Genomic DNA, 18,175 nt, shown 5'->3' with positions numbered 1-18,175 from the left:
GTGGATTAACAGTGCATTAACCAAACCAAAGTTAGTCAACAACCTCTAGTAAGATAAATCAGAAAGACCAAACATCATTTGGTATAATCTTTTAGTCTGCTTAATAAAATAAAAAGGGCAACTCTGCGGGGGGTACATGCCTTTTTTTCAAGATGTCAACAAATACGTATTGAATTTTGTTGCGAGTCATGGATACATTTATCTTTACTGCTGTGAGTTACATCGCCCATCGTGCAAAGACAGGAGCAGCAAATATATGATCAGCAATTACCCACAATGAATGAAAATCATAAGTACTGTTCACTGCAGTTCAAGATTGCAATTATACTCTGATAACTTCTGAATAGCTGATGAGCATATTTTGACTAAGTGCTAATTACCAATTGGCAGACAATCCCATCACTAATTCAGACAGCTTCTCTGGTGTAGGCTAAACAGTTGCTAAGTTCTTGCTGTGCCTGGCACTGGTACAGGATGCCGAGCACAGCAAACGGCAAGGCGAGTTCAGGGAGTCTGAAACTGTGGAAGTGCGAGGCCTTCCCATGGATAATGGAAACCGGCAAATTGTTGTGATAGAAAAGATGTGTCGAATGCGGTATGTACGTTGTCTTCAGATCTCCGAGGGAGGGCAGGTGCCCACAGGTGACTGCACAGTTACACTAATAAGCAAGATGCAACACACTGCCCAGGAAGAACGTAATTGGATTTTGAGGCAGTGTATCACAAACCTCTACGACCTGAGCAGCTCTGTGCTTTTTCTAAAGTAGGAGCTTAATTGTAAAGTTGAATTTAACAATTGGCAATCCGGTATGTCAGATGTTTCCACAGTAAAAAACACAACACAAAAACATAGCGAATATACCATTATTAGGTGTATTTTGCTTTGTAAATAATGAATAGACCATATTTGGTATTTTAGGAGAAACTAATAAAAAATAAAAAAGAGTTCGAAGTGCCATGGGTCATTGTCTAGTTTATGTTTAATCACATTTGAGAACCTGGCTTAAAGGAAGCTAACCATTGAGCCCACGACTGAGGCTAGGTTAGATGCTGGAATTTGAAGCGCTGTAAAATTCCAATAATTATAAAAGAGATATAAAAATGAGGAGCATGTGAATGTATTGCAAGAGGTCACGGTAGTTTGTTTGTGATATTCTCTGCATTGTTCAGGGTGTCCGTCAGATTTATTTACTTTGAGCTGAATAGAAAGAGGCAGATACTGTCCTCGAAAGTGATTTACGAAGGTTGCATATTGTGCACTACAAGTGGATCCAGACCGAAACCAGAAGAACGGTGACCCAAGCCCTCGCCAGCAGCAGACTGGACTACGGCAACGCACTCTACGCAGGAATCCCGACCAAACACCTACAACGGTTGCAATGCATCCAAAACGCCTCTGCCCGCCTGATCCTCAACATGCCTCGTCGCAGCCACATCACCCCCCACCTAAGAAATCTGCACTGGCTCCCCGTCGACAAGAGGATCACCTTCAAGCTCCTCACCCACGCACACAAAGCACTCCACAACACCGGACCAGCCTACCTGAACAGCAGACTCAGCTTCTACACCCCCACCTGCCAGCTCCGCTCCACCAGCCTCGACCTCGCCGCCGTTTCCCGCATCCAACGAATGAAAAGGGGGGGCCCTTGGCCCCCCCGCCCGCATGGCGGCGCGGCGACCGCCACCCCCCTCAGTGCCTCTCGATGGTGGGGCGGGCCCTCATGGGCGCGACCCGCCACCGATTGGCCGGCGACCTCCCTGACCTGGATACCAGGGTAGGATGTCCGGGTCAGGGGGGGCGTGCTGCTGGAGAGGTTGGGCGGGGGGGCGTTGCCATCCCCACCCGGCCCCTTGAGAATAAAGAGGCGGGGAGCGCCCGGGAGACCCTCTTGTTCCCTGGACGCTCCCCCACAGCGTGTTGTGCCCCGCGCTCGGGGCTTCTTTGTTAATTTCATTGGTTTTCATTTGTTTTTCAGGTCGACGAGACGGGAGTAGTATCCTACGTCGTTGATTAGGACCCGTTCGCTGGAGGGAGCAGACGTCATACACTCAAGGAGGAATCGGCGTGGGATAGGGAGCAAGTTGTGTAAAGAGCGGAGGAGTGCGGAGCTCGTTGGAAGACACGTTGAGCGCAGCGGACTTTGCGGTGGGGGCTGTTACCGAGGTATTTCCAGGCGGGGCGGGAACGGGTTGGCGGAATACGCATAGCCGGTGAAGACTTTTAATTTATGCCCGATTAGCGTTAGGGGCGGCACGCTGTATTCCCGGCTTCTGCTGAAAACGCCGCCGCATCCGCTCCTCAAGCGAGCGCTTTGTTGATTCATTTGTCCTTGTTTCCTTCCTTTCTTTGCATTGTTGTGTCACCGCGGTACAGCACGCTCAAACCCCACCGCATCCGCTCCTCAAGCGGGCGCTTTGTTGATTTATTTGTCCCTGTTTCCATCCTTTTGCAGTTCACGGATTTGGCCGGCTGTTCGAGTGAGCAATTTAGGTAGTGAAGCAGGGTCAGCCAAGGCAGCACGTGGATGGGAGACCAGGGGAGAACGGTGCATTTACTTGTTGAATTCGTGGAATTTAATTTTTCATAGGGTCTGATGCATGTTGAGAACACATTATTTGAGTGAATATTTGTGGCTGTCTGTTCATATTGCGGGGTACATTTGATTATTTGTATTCCAATACTGTGAATTATCATACGGGCTGCTTCATGTTGGTGCACAGTGTTTGATACACATTGTGTGGGTGAACAATTGTGGGTGTCAGTTTACATTTATTAGTAAATGGTGCTTTCCATTGTTGGGGCATATAGGCAGAGATAGGCCAAAAGGTGGTGGTCAAGGGGCAGTACAACAATATTTATATAAAGGTTTCTCCCACCTCATACTCTCAGGTATTAACACATTCTCTATTACAGGAAATTAAAGAAAACATTGCTGCAATTTCTTGACTGATCAGCTCGAGGGCGTGGAGTGGGTCGCGATACGGGAACGGAACACGCAGGATTGGTTTGGCTGGCATTTCATCGCTCCTGGTTGCCGCCGGGTGGGTCTACACTAGGTTTACTCACCCCTGACATAGCCGGACAAGCCGGTGGTGTTGCGGTTGCCGTTGCATGGTGCTTTCAGCCCCCTGGACATCCTCCATCTGGTAAAGGTACAAAGTGCACGTACGCTCAAAATTGCATCACTGAGAGTGTAGGCAGCGGTTGGTGGGTTCCGAACATGCCAGGGCCTAAGGGTGGTAAGGGTGGTAAAGGAGGGTCCAAGATGGAGGTTATGATGCAGGCCATGATGCGGGAAATGAACCACATGAACAAGCGATTGGGGAAACTTGATGAATTAGAGGCCCGCATCAATGAAAGGTTTGATGATGCCCCTGGCCCATCTGGTAGGCCTATTCGCCAGAGGGCGGCCCCCTTGCCAAGGGGGGATTTTGTTACCCCGCCTATAAGGGCTAAGGCCAAGAAACCCAGGTACACTGCCCCTGCCTCTGAGCCTGTGGCTCCAGTACCTACCACACCTGTAGCAGAGGTTCCGCCTCCCCTTACACCAGCGACTGTAATTCCAGCTCCTGCGGCACCGGCTCCAGCCATCCCGCCGGGGCTCCCACCGGCGGGGCCTGCCCCCTCACCTGTGGTCCCGATCCCGGTTACAGGCTTGCCGCAACCGGCACTCCCCTTGCCTTCTACACCTGTGCCACTGGGCATGCCCCCAGTGGCACCCGCAGTCCCAGCAGGTAGCCTAGACTCAATGCCTCCTGAATTGGTATCTCAGATAACGGCCTTGATGCCGTGGCTGCAGAAGGGGGGGGCTTTTCCTGCTTCTACAGATCATGCGGCAGAGGCGGCAAAGTTCGTGGAAAAGATTAAATCGGCAGCAGTGGCAGACAGTGCTGCAGTGCCCTCATCTTCTTCCCTCGCAGGTTCCAGTCCCGCCCAGCCGAGTGGAGCTAGTGGGCAGCCGGCCCAGGTGCCCAGAAATGGTAAGGAGGTGGCACTGCCTCTCTTGGGGGATGGTTCTATACCTTCCAGGAGTGAGAATTTAGCACAACATGTGTCGCAGACTGTGAAGGAGATGATTTGGGCCGATAAATATGTGTACATTTATTCATTGTTGTTGGATAATAGGGAGATGGAGCATGCGAAGACACTGAAAGAGTGGATGCATCCAAGTGAATGGAGGGCACAGTGTTCTAGATTTAGGGTGGATGAAACGCTGTTTAACTGGATCAGGGCTTTTGCAGTATTCACGGCTGTCAAGGCCGAACGACCTCCTAATGTCCAGGCGCCATTGGCGTGCTACCAGAGCAGGATTGTGGGGTGGAGTGCACAGTACTCTGGGGATGCGTGGAAAGGGTACGATGTAAATTTCAGGAAAGCTTTAGAATTTAATCCATCATTGGCATGGGATAAGGTTGACTCAATGTCATGGCATCAGCAGTTCTCAGATAGTTCACCCCCCCCTCAGTCCACCAGTGCGGTCAGGGTTTTCTCCTCCAGACCTCAACAGCCCTTTCGGTCCCCCCAAGCGAGTGAGGTACCCGGGAAGTATAGGGCCAGCGGGTCAGAAAAAAAAGGGGTGTGCTGGGATTTTAATAGGCGCACCTGCACAAGGGCCCCGGGTTCCTGTAGATTTAGACACGCATGTGCGTCCTGTGGTCACCCCTCACACCCAGAATCATCTTGCAGGTTCAAGCACGGGAACAATGGTCAGAGGGGAAGAGGGAAGCCAGTGTAATACAAACCAGTTGGGTACCCCTACGCCTGTAGATGTTTTAGCAATGATCCCATGGTTAAATAGATATCCGGACCACACAGCAGCCACTCTACTCCAGGAAGGTTTCTCCCAAGGCTTTAGGATCCCGGCGGGGGGATACACAGGCAGCGCCCATTGCAAGAACCAATTGTCAGTAAAACACAACCCCTCAGTGGTGGCGGCAAAAATTGGCAAGGAATTATCTCTAGGCAGGATAGCTGGCCCTTTCCTGGAGGTGCCTGTCTCCAATTTTGTGTGTTCACCACTAGGAGTAGTGCCCAAAAAAGAGAAAGGTCAGTTCAGACTGATCCACAACCTGTCGGCGCCGAGAGGCGCGTCCTTGAATGATGCCATTGAGGAGGGGATTTGTAGTGTAAAGTATGCCTCTTTTGACCAAGCGGTTGACTTGTTGCAGGCCATAGGGCCGGGGGCACTGATGGCAAAGTCAGACATTGAATCAGCTTTCCGTCTCCTCCCGGTTCATCCGGCTGATCATCATCTCCTAGGTTTCACTTTTAGGGACAGGTTTTACATGGATAAATGCATGCCCATGGGCTGTTCCATATCATGTGCATACTTTGAGATGTTTAGCTCATTTCTAGAATGGGTCATGAGACAGGCGACGGGCCACCAGCAGGTCATGCATTACCTAGATGATTTTCTCTTCTTAGGTGCGGCGGGCTCTCGGGAGTGTGCTTGGGCTTTGCAAGAATTTTGCGTGCTCGTGCGGGCTTTTGGGGTCCCCCTTGCGCCGGGGAAGACTGTAGGCCCGTCCACCTGCTTGGAATTTCTTGGTATTGAGATTGACTCAGTGGAGGGATGTTTTAGATTGCCCAGGGACAAGGTGTCCAAATTTAGAACAGCGCTACGTCAATGCCTACACAAAGACAAGGTTTCCTTGCAACAATTGCAGGAAGTGGTGGGGCAACTGAACTTCGCACTACGGGTCATCCCTATGGCACGCCCGTTCTCACGCTCCATTGCCCAAGCAATGAAAGGGTTACGAGAGAAACATCACCGCACTAGGTTGTCGTCTGAGGTTCGCCAGGATATGCTTATATGGATGGCATTCTTGGAGGATTTCAATGGCAGGGTAGTGTGGCCCGGTCCTCCCGCAACATCAGCAGAGTTGGGTCTATGGACAGACGCTGCTGGTAGTGTGGGCTTTGGCGCCATCCTGGGGAACAGGTGGGTCGCCCAGCGTTGGCCGGAAGAATGGAGGACGTGGGGTCTGACCACCAACATTGGCTTCCTTGAACTCTTCCCAATCTGGGTGGCATTGAAGGTCTGGCCCGAACACTTATGTAATCAATCAGTGGTGTTTTGGTCAGACAACATGACAGTAGTGGAATGTATAAACCAACAGGGGGCGCGCTGTCCTTTCATACTGCGCCTGATAAAAGAGATTGTGTTGCAGTGCCTAAAATGGAATGTAGTTTTCAAGGCCAAGCATGTCCCTGGCATTCTCAATAATGCAGCTGACTCCCTCTCTCGCTTTAAAATGCAGGTTTTCAGGGAACATCTTCCTGCAGCAGACCCCTCGCCAGCGCACTTCCCAGCAGTACTTTGGCAGATTGGTGCCCCAGATTACAGGACCTCGTGGTTGGTAGCTTAGCTCCCAGGACCAAGACGGCTTACGAAGGGGCATTTTTGTCTTACTGTACTTTCTTGGGGCAGGAATGGGAGGTTCTATGGGCTCAGGAGGATGGCTTTGCGGCCTATTTAGAATGGATGCATAGGGAAGGACGTTCAGTAGCAGCTGCGAGCAGGCATAGGGTGGCGGTCTCCTTCTTTGCACAGACTAAGGGCATGCGAGATCCCACTAACACCTTTATGGTGCGCAAGGCCTTGAGGGGTTGGCGCCGTTTACAGGGTCACCCAGCAGATAAGAGAAGGCCCATCGGGCTAGCACGGCTGACGGCTTTACTGGTCGCACTTGACAGTGTCTGTAGCTCGGAGTGGAGGTACTTCTTTTCAAAGCTGCATTTTCCTTGGCATTCTATGGGGCCCTGAGAATTGGCGAGTTGGTGGCAGCGTCCAAGACTGATCTGCAGGGCGGCCTACAAGGGGCTTGTGTAAGGATCAGGGAGGATACCATGTGGGTGACCATTCAGAAATCGAAAACTGACCAGGAGTCACGGGGTCACACCATAGTGCTCCACCGGGCCCTTGCCAATCCTTGCTGCCCAGTGGCACATGTGGAAGTGTTCCGTGGGCAGCGGGGGGCACGGCGGGAGGTGCACTGTTGTGTCACGCCGACGGTACGCCCTTGACTAGGTACCAGTTCAGAAGAGTATTGGGGCTGACGGTCAGACAGGCAGGCTTTGACCCCAAAGAATTTGGCACCCACTCCTTTAGAATTGGGGCAGCAACTGAAGCAGTAGCAAGGGGCCTCCCAGTAGAGAATGTGAAGAAAATTGGGAGATGGTCCTCTGAATGTTACAAACGATATGTGCGAATTGACATGTTATGACATGATAGTGCTCACGCCTGGTTTGTTTCTGGTTGTTTGCAGTTTCTCAGACCTGTCACGCAGGGGAGGAACTTGCCGTCGGGCAGGAACGATCTACACCATCGCGGACAAAGCATCGGGATCAAAACAAGAAAATGGTTTGGATTGTGGGTCACTCCTATGTGAGACGTGCCGAATGTGTTTTTCTTTCAGGAGACCGTAAGAAAAGGGGTTTGACATCTCGTTCTTCGGGAGAGGGGGTTTATGTCTCAACCAGTTTAGGGACTTCTTCCAGGGACTATTAGCTCGACAGCCCGTCCCCCCGTCAGTGGTGATACTTCACCTGGGGGAGAATGATTTGGCCAAACTGGGGAGACGCATCCTTATTGAAGAGATTATCTCCACTGCGGGGTGGGTGGCCAGGACCTGCCCGGGTTGCATGGTAGTATGGTCGCAACTTATTCCTCGATGGCAGTGGCGAGGGGGGGACTCGGTCCGGGCGTTGAATCACTCGGTAAAGAGGATCAACACACAGTTGGACAAATTATTTCGAGCCCCCCGGTTGCAGACGATTCCACACGGGTGTATCTGGGGCGAACAGTACTACCTGGGGGATGGAGTTCACTTGAATGAAGCGGGGAATGTCTTGTGGTCTAACAATCTCTGGGCCTGGTTGGAGGGATTTGCCAAACAAGCGCGCTCCTGAATTGGGTCTAGATGGGGGGAGGCCAGATCGTCGGTTAACAATGCTGGCCTGTGGCGGTAAGGTCATGACCGGTGAGCACCTAATTTTAAGGTCTGAGGGGGCGGGCATCATCCTATGGAGGTTCCCGCCCAGGGGGAGGGGCCATTGGCCACTCCTAGAACTCCAGGGGCAAGGTAACTGATGCTTCAAAGGGGCGCGGGTTGGAGTAGTCACGCTTTCCTTAGGCTGGTAGCCACCCCGTGCGCGCATACTCATGACGTCACCGGATGGCGCAGAGTAAGGGCCCTCCTTTAGTGGGTAAATGGAGTTCACGGCGTAGACCGGGGTAAATTACCGGGCCCGGCTGCGCATGCGCACATCTCTAGGTAAGGCGCAGCTAGTAGGACCTGACACCGGTTAGCGACCTTCCCATATGGCCAGAAATGTAGGATACAAAAATCAAGATGAGGATGTTAGATTCGGTTAGGAAACAACCTGTATTAGAGTTTTGTTAAGGTTAGCCTCTCAAACTTGTTGACGATATTGTATCTAATGTCCTGCTGATTTTTGTATAAATTGTTGACCATGCAATTAAAAAACATTTTTTAATTTCATATCTTAATAAATACGGCAGGGGGACTAGCCCCCGCCTTCCAAAGATAACCAGGCCTCATGTTCATGTTTCTGGGGTTGGTGTGGTTGGATGGGGGGGGCCGCAGCCAGTCGCTGACCATGTGACCTACGGTGGCAGATCCTTCTCCTTCCTTGCTGCCAAGACCTGGAACACCCTCCCGACCCAGCTACGGCAGACCCAAGACCTGCTCACCTTCAGAAGACTCCTCAAGACCTGGCTCTTCGAGCAGTAGCAGCACCTCCCCGCCCCCTCCAGCACCTTGAGACCCTCACGGGTAAGTAGTGCGCTTTACAAGTATCCTGATTGATTGATTGATTGGTGTTTCTTGGCCTCCTCTTTTCCTTTTCTCTTGAGGGTTACAGGTAAAGGCCTGTCTGGTGGTGTTTGAAGCAGGCTTATGGAAGGTGTGACCTATCCAAACCCAGCATATCTTCATTATTTATTCATGAGCAGGGAGATGTAAAGTCTGCTGCCTTAGGTCATTGTTGCTGATGGTGTTTTGCCAGTGGATTTTGAGGATTTTCCTCAAATAGGTGTTGATGAGGTCTGGACTTTGTTGGTTGTGGTCACTGTTGTCCTTCAAGTTTCTGTTCCATACGAAAGGACCAATTTTACGTTGCTGTTAAAGAGTCTGATCTTGATTTGCGACGTTATGACCTTGGAGCTCCAGATATTCTTTAACTGAATGAAGGCACTCTTGCTTTACCAATTTTTAAATTGATGTCAGCGTCTGTGCCACCCTGCTGTCTATGACACTGCTCACCCACCAAGGAAGAAATATGGCAGGCCATCGAACATCCGAAAAATAGGAAGGCAGCAGGACCTGACAACATTTTTTCAGAGGCATCAAAGGCAAACATTGAAACATCAATGGACAACCACTACTGCATGTTTGGAAGGATCTGGAAAGAGGAGAAGGTGCCAATATGCTGAAAGGAGAGATATCTGATCAAGATCCCCAAGAAAGGTTACTTGATTAACTGAGCAAATTACAGAGGGATAACTCATCTATGAACCCCAGGCAAAAAGTTAAACAGCGTCTTCCCGAACAGAATGAAGGAACAAGCCTTTGCTCAGTTATGAGACCAGCAAACTAGCTATCTCAAAGATAGATCCTGCACGGACCAGACTGCACACTGCGCATCATCATTGAGCAGGTGATGGAATGGATCTCTCCCCTCTATGTCAACTGCATCGACTATGAGAAGGCATTCAACAGCATGGACAGGTAGACCCTTTGGAAACTCCTCTGCCGCTGTCATAAACTGGTAAGAATCTTCAGGAACTCTTAGTAGAGAATGACCTGCAAGATAGTCAATGGAGGACAACTCAAGGAACCCTTCGAAGTGAGGACCAGAGTACACAAACTAGTTACCAACTGCTAAAATAGGTATTTCATAATCATGAAATCCCTTTTAGTCTATATTTATTGCAATTCAACTGAAGTCCTAATCGCAAATCTAGCGGCCCTAAATAGTAAACCACTATTAGAGATTTCCTAATAGCAATTTGGTATTTCAATGTATCAAATGTTGGCAAATTGTGACTAGTTGCAGAACAGCCGCGGGCCGTGGAGGGTGTTACGGTGGGGCAGGGAGGCGGGGAGGGGGAGGGGCAGGGTGGAGAGGGCTAAAAACCGGCACATGGATAATTACAGGTAAGTAAACAATTTAATTAATAAAACGAATTTCGTAGCGCGCACTGCATCGCATTTTGCGATGCAGTGCGCGCTAGGAAATTCGTTTTATTATTTAAATTGTTTACTTACCTGTAATTATCCATGTGCCGGTTTTTAGCCCTCTCCACCCTGCCCCTCCCTCTCCCCGCCTCCATGCCCCACCGTAACTCCCTCCACGGCCCGCGGCTGTTGCAGAATGCTGTTTTTTCATATGCAATGTCTCACCAACTGGAATCAGGTGTGCTAATCAAGAGAAACCTACATAAACTGCCTCAAAAGGCATCAGGCCCTTTCACAATGGGTGCTTTATATGTGTTGGCGAGGAAGATTAACATATTGGCTGGTATGCAGAGGAGGATAAGGAGACAGGAGAGAATTTGTAGGGTTAGAATAACCATTTTGGAACATACAGAGTACCAGATCTATGAGAGATATAGGCTTAGTAGTGAAGTCATTTTAGATATAATTGCTGATTTACAACCACTTATAGAAAGAGCAACAAAAAGATGGAATGCATTTCCATTGCATTTTCAAGTACTCTGTTCCATACAACATTTTGCTTTTGAAAGTTACCAGGTGTAATTGCAGAAGCAGGGGGAAATTCACAAATTGCCTTGTCCCATTTTTTCATAGATTTTTAGATGTTATGTTGTGCAAGATTAATCTACTATCTTCTTTCCTGCACACATGTCACAACAGGGTAAACTTTGTATTTATCTTATTGCACACTTCCACTGTGTTATAGGCAGTGTGGGTCGAATTCATATTGCAATATGTCCACCATCTGTAAATGAGTTTTTGTACTGCAATCGGAAAAATAGCTACTCACTCAATACACAAGTTGTAGCCCATTTTCCAGGCAGCACACACAATTCGTGTATGTTCTGCCACACTTTCTAGAAGAGACTTTGGAGATATCTATTTGCTCTGTAAGTGTGTTTAATACTTCCCACAAGCATGTACACTGTGTAAAAACAGTATTTATTTTAATGGTTTTTTCATTTTGGTTGACAGTGCTTATGCTTTACATCTATGGATAATAACCCTAGATTGAAATCCTGTCACTGAAATGAGCAGAGATGTAATCAAGCTCACAAGAGCACACGTTTCGTAATATCGTGCACATTTGGCATTCTGAAAGGAAGATTCAGGTGCCTTCATAAAAGTGGGGGAGCTCTGCAGTACAGCCCAGACATCTGCTGCAAAATAATAACTATATGTGCTATGCTGCACAACATTGCATTTAAGAGGGGGTTACCCAATGTTGAAATTGATTTAGATTCAGATTGCTATTTACACTGCCACAAGATGCCTCTCATGCTGGTGAAGGCAGAGAATGTTGTGCAGACATAACAACACTTAACCTTTAAGGTAAGCACCCTTTGCCCTGCCCTGAGCCCGGCGAGTCTCTGTGGCAGATGCTGCCCTTCTACTTGGTCCTTCGCTTCCCCCCGGCGGGCTGGCACGCTGTGAGAGAGGGCCTGCAGAGTCACTGCGGAAGGCCCGGTGCATCGAATTGGCCTGTCCCTATACCACATTTTGGACAGCACAGGAGGCCCTGCGCTGGTGATTGTCAGTACACCCCTGGAACCACTGGCACATTAACACTGGAAACTGGAGGATATGTGGGGGCCTGTGTGCCCCAACCTAACCCCCCCATATATGAAAAGAAGATAGAAGATAGGGGGGCAGATTAAGGTCACAGTGGCTCATCTCCCTAGCAATTTGAGGCACTTCTACAGAGGGCAAGAATCACTCAGAGTGGGGGACGGATTCTGGAGTGGAGGTGCATCTGGGCTCCACTGCAGGCCACCATGGGCAAAGCGGATGCTAAACAATCTAAGGTCTATCTCAAGGGCTGGTGGCAAACATGACAGGAAGAGCCCCCCCAGAGGCAGAAGATTATGCCACGCAGACTGAGAGTGCTGCGTCCCGTGATGATGATCTTTGCTCACTATTGATAGATGTTAACACCAATCTTAACACCATAGACTCAAAGCTAGACCAACTATCTGATCACCTCGATCATGTAAAGAACAGGGTGGACAAACACAACACGAAAATTATGCAGTTGGAAGCCAGTGTCTTAGATGCTGATGACGCTCTATATGAGGATGAGCAGCAGCTACTCAAGATGGACAAAGTTCTGGAACTGATTAAAACCAAGAATGATCTGGAGTCGTGTTTCAGAGGGAACAACGTCCACACAACGGGAGTGCCGGAATCTACAGCGATTTCTCAGATGGAGGACTATGTAGAGACACTGTTGCGTGAAATCTTTGGGAATGTTATCTCTTCGGTCTTCATTGTTAAGCGAGCACACCGATCTCTTGGGCTGAGACCGCCACCAGGCACCCTTGCGCGCCTGATAGTTACTAGACTGTTAAATTATCATGATTGAGATGCTGTCCTGTGATAAGCATGTGAGATGGGTGAGGTCAAACATCAGGGCAACTTCCTCACTTTCTTTCACAGTTTTTACTCTGGCAGTGCAGGCCATGCTTCGAGAATTCCTCTCAGCCAAACGCATCCTTCAGAAGCATGAAGTGCCTTATTGTCTACTTTAACCGTCCAAGCTGCATTTCAATCATGGAGACAAAATGCCGTTTTTCACGGATCCCAAAGCCGTCCTAGCCTTCCCTAAGAAACTAGAAAAAATCCACAGTGCCTCTACCAAAATCTCGGATCATCATGAAGAAGGCACCATCAGCGACAACAGTTAATTGACTAGCAAGTCTGGAGCACCGGCAGGCTGGCTCAGGAATGTCCTGGTATAAAGCTAAATCCATACAGAACTGTGTGCGGAGCGCCCCTTGGAGACAGGACACTAACTAACTAACGTTTTTTGGGAGCATAAAGAGTCCCATTAAACTTCATTGCTTGGCCACCCTGTCTCTAGCAACAGGGGAGACCGCTGGAAGAGGCTGTGCCCACTGGAATAATTCCCTACGTTCTTTGAAAATGACCTCTTGGGTTGCGGGGTTGGGAGGCGGGTGGGAAGACAGCCACAACCTAATTGGGGGGGTTGGTGTGGGCAGGGAGGGGGTGTTGGGAGTTTGGGGATAGTCCTAAATAGGGTGTTGATTGGGGGAGGGAGAGGGAGGAGGGTTTGTTTACTGGTTGGGAACAAGCAGACTGGTTAGATGGGTCAGTAATGGGCTCGACATGGTACCCGCAGCACACTAGGTATACACAAACATATGCTTATCCTTCCCGCACGCAATGTCACATGCATCACCTCTTTACAGCAAGTTATGTTGAACTCCGGACTACATGGCTAAAATAACTTAATTGACTTGGAATATACGGGGCTTCAACGACCACTGGAAATCCCGGCTGGTGCACGCTTAGCTAGGCAGGGAGTGGATGTGTGCTTCTTGCAGGAGACGTACCTGACGGAGACAAGTGAATCCAGGCACCGTGCCAGATGGTGAGGAGATACTTACTCATCCGTCTATTCGAATAACTGCAGGGGTGTTGCTGTCCTACTCAGAAGGGGGCTGCCATGGCGCACTACACACACTCTCATGGATAAGGAGGAGAGCTGTGTCATTGTAGCTGGAAAATTATTCCAGCAGCCCATTACCCTGGTTGCAGTGTATGGGCCTAACCTGGACAATAATATGAGAAGACCTGCACACCTATCTAAATGTGTAATTTTAATACTTGTGGCCAAAATTTTAAAGATAGTGCTTACTTCTATATATGAGTGCTATCATGATAAGAGGTTAAGCCCTCAACCTCTATGTCTATCTAAACTCAAAAGAGGTTTGTTAGAACCCCCCAAGCCTGCACGATGCACAGCTGCTGACCCACTTGTCTGATTAATGTTTAACTACTCGTATGCAAAGTTACATTCACTGTACACTTGGATTGCAACACAATATCAAACTTGGTTATACATTTAATAACCTTATATTTCCATGATTTCACAAACATAAACAAAAAACTTCATGACATTACCACACCTTTATGTGGCAGTATAATTTTCAGTCTATAACATTCACTCTACTAATTGCATTTTCAACAGAAAAATTCCTTGTTTAAACCAAAATCTTTTCTTAAATCCCAATGCATTTTGGGTTTTGTTAACCCTTCCTCAGGGGTATCCTAAACAGTTGATGTTTGAAACTTGTATCTTTGTTAATTTGCGGAAGTCCTACGGATGGAATTACAACAGAAAAATTGTAAAAGTGTATGTGACAATAAAGGGAAAAATAGGATTTGCACTCCAAATATCTCATGTGACATCTTATGTGTCACATGCCCAAAACAAGAAAGTGAAATGTGTCTAAATGTCGTGTGTGCTCATTTATAAATATGACGTTCATTTGCAGAAATAAAGAAAAAAAAGTAATTTCCAGCGTTTTTGAGTAAATGGAAAAGGTGCCATGCATCATGCCTGTGTTTGAATTTTAAATCAAATACCGAGAGGAATTTCTACATCCTAAATACAAATCAGAAAACGAACAAGAGTCTCCTGCGAACATCATCCAATTAGTGTTAATAAAGAAATAAGTTTTTTTTTTTTTAAAAAGAGAAAGAACAGAGACTTACCCAACAAATTTCTCCCAAATCCCTAAGAGAATGGGGGAGAACATGATGTGTGTAAAACGTGATCCCGTTTAGAAAAGCATGTATCAAACTTCTAGTTATAAAACGTGTTACCATGTGTGATTCTGAGTGCTCACCTATTAGATGCCGTAATTTCAAATCTGTCACATCTATGCCGGGGCGTCCATCAAGGCTATCTTATTCCAAAATGTTCCGAAGCTAGGGGAAAGTATCATAAAATGTATCAAACCATGTGTTTTCCTAATGGTGTCAAGGTCACTATTCACATTAAAAAACGACTCTGCTTGTCTCACCTGAGCCTTCTTCCGTGAGTAGTGTGCGAGTCTCCTGTCTTGATAACTATCTTCGCGTTTGTTTTTAAGTTGCATACAAGCTGTGCAAGTTGTCACTGCCCCAATCCTAAAAGCAAGGAAGTAGTGCGATACACGCCAATTTTATGGACTCGGTTACTTTTTGCCTATCGGCTTACCAATTCTATGTCGGGACCGGAGGCTCCGATTATGCTTCTCAATTTTCTTTACTGAAAATTCTCAGCAGCCAATAGAAAGTGAATAAACAAAAATACGTACTACAATACCCATGAACCCAAGGGGGTATCCCCGTCTCAGCTCAAAAATTCCACGGACTCGATAATTCTCGCTCTGGTGCCTACTTAACTCACGGGGTCACACTCTGCAACTCTGGGCAATAGCTTGCTTAATCTCCACTACGGCCCCTCGCGGCGGGTTGTCTGGCTTTCACCTTGTGGACACCCTGCCGGGGTTTCTCACAGGGGAATACCAGGACGGGTTCCCTAAGCAAGCGCCGGGACGCTCACGGGCAGCCGTGCGCTTTACAAATCCAGCACATTTACATTTACATTTACATTTACATTTACATGGTAACCATAGAGTATACCCCTATATAAGGAGTGCCAGAGAATACTACATCCTCTTTCTTTGCTGCTCCGCAGCCAGTTAAGTGCATTTCCTCTTTATTACTATTGCATTGTTGTCATACTTTATTGGTCTTTAATGTTTTTTTCATGCACTGTGTTTAAATTTCATGAGTACCTCTGTATCTCTCTCTGCTCGCTGTCTGCTCTGCAGTGGTTGCTCTATTGCCCGTTCTGGCGCTTCCCTGCTTTGTGCTTTGTTGTGCAGGCTTTGATGTTGCTTCGGTACTCCTTTCATGCCGGTGCTCAATTACATGCTGTGAGCAGCTTTTTCACACAGCGGTCCTCGCCGCTGTGCGGCGCCGCCGTCTGCTTTTGCTTTGAGCTCCGATTCTGTTCGGCAGCTCGTATTTCATTTCAGGCTCGTCGCGGTCAGGTTTTTTCAGCGTGCTTCGCGTTGTGCACGCAGTTGGGAGTGCGGTCTGCGTCCCGAGCTCCGGGCGCTTGCTGCCTGTGGGCCAATCGGTGGAGCGGGAGACAGGGAGCGAGGTCGCGCGCACTCTACCAGCACCGACCTCGAACTGGCTTGTGTTTTGACCGTTCTGCGCATGTGCAACGGCCATTTTCGGCGTTTCCATGATTTTCAACGCTGAGAGCCGGTATTTCTGAGCGCAGCGGCAGCGCTTGCAATTGCTCTACACCCATAACCTTGCCAGTCTCCCAGCGACGCCCAGGGCATGACATAAGGCTTTGGGCTGGATAATTTGCATAGGCTCTGCCTAGAGTGGTGGTGCTGGGCAAGCCCTCCCTCCACACTTTATTGATATTGGTTTGCGCACTTGGACTTCTCAGTACCTGTGTTGCTTGGCTTGCCTGGGGTTTTGCCACTCCCCCTGATTTGGCACTGTCATTATTGGGTTATTCTGCACCACTGACAATACCTTTTGTCTCCGTTCTTTCCTCCTGTGGGTTGAATTGTCACTTGCCAGTGACTATCATGTCTGACTATTACGACGATGACTATTTTGAGCAAGGCTTCCAAGAACCCTCACTCGGCGGACTTTACCAAGCTTGCACACACCTTGTCTTCAGACCAATCATATGTGTCTGCAAGCAAAGGCAAAGGTTCTGAATCTCCAAGCAGGGATGATAGTGATACCGCTTCCTCTTCTTCCACGTCCGATTCCAACGTTACTCCTCCTCCAGCCAAGAAACTACGCAAGGAGTCATTCGTTGACGCCCCCTCTAATCCCAATTTGCTCACATTTGATCCCACTGCAATTATTCACCCCAACTCTTCTTCCTGGCTTCCCTCTTCCGAGGTTGCCGATTATGTGCAATCCCACTTAAGGCAACCTTTTGACAAGGATGTCAGGGTGCGTTTGCGTTCAGAACGTCCACGCCCAGATTTAGCGGATAAGGTGGCGGATATGTTATGTTATGTTATGTTATTTCGGCTCTTCTATAGCGCAACAGCTACTCCCGAAGGAGTGTCCCGGCGCTTTGGCGAAGGAAACCTTCAATATGGCAACACAACACGACAACAAAGGAAAATGGCAAGCCTATCTAGTAAAAAGCCAAGTTTTTAAAGCCCTTCTAAAGGACAAAAGACAGGGAGTCTGTCTTAGAAAAAGCGGGAGCTCATTCCACGCACGGGGAGCCAAATGGTGAAAAGAGCGACCGCCCTGTCTAGCTCGTTTGATGGCCGGGACTACCATCTTAGACAGGGAGGCAGACCGTAAGGCTCTGTTTGGTTTATAGAAAGCCAAACGTTTCCTCATATATTTGGGGCCAATGGCATGAAGAGCTTTGAAAGTCAGCGTCAGGCTCTTAAACTGAACTCTCTTGGCTATAGGGAGCCAATGCAGCTCTTGCAACAGAACAGAGGCACTTGCACGTCTAGGGAGCCCGTAAATGGCCCGGGCAGCTGAATTTTGGACTACTTGAAGCCGCCTCACCAGGTACTTTGGAAGCCCTAGGTAGAGAGCATTCGCGTAGTCCAATCTGGACCCTACAAGTGCTTGAACAATGATCCGTCTGTGTTTGATGGATATCAGGGGCAAAAATTTTCTCAGCATCCGAAGGATGCCGAAACATTTCCCCGACAGGCTAGATATTTGGGGCCCATAAGAAAGATCATTGTCAATCATAATACCCAAATTTTTGGCTTTTACGCTTGCCTTAGCAGGTGGAAACAAATCCTGAGGCCACCAACTTTTCCAAACTGGCTCAGAGGAAAAACCGAAAAAAAGCAGCTCCGATTTATCGGAGTTGCATTTTAAACCATGCTCCCTGAACCAGCCGAAGACCGCCTCTAGACAGCTTCTGATGTGGCTCCCGTCAAACACCTCATTCCTGTTATGGGTAAACAGGAGTTGGGTGTCGTCGGCATAGGACACGATCTGGGCGCCGAAAGACTCCGCTACCTCTGCAAGGGGGGCCAAAAAGATGTTAAAAAGCAGGGGGCTAAGAATAGACCCCTGCGGGACTCCCACTTCCAGAGGTGCCATAACTGCGGAGTGA

Source organism: Lissotriton helveticus, chromosome 2_1 (assembly GCF_964261635.1).
Source record: "Lissotriton helveticus chromosome 2_1, aLisHel1.1, whole genome shotgun sequence".
NCBI lineage: Eukaryota > Metazoa > Chordata > Amphibia > Caudata > Salamandridae > Lissotriton > Lissotriton helveticus.
This window is presented reverse-complemented; position numbering follows the sequence as displayed.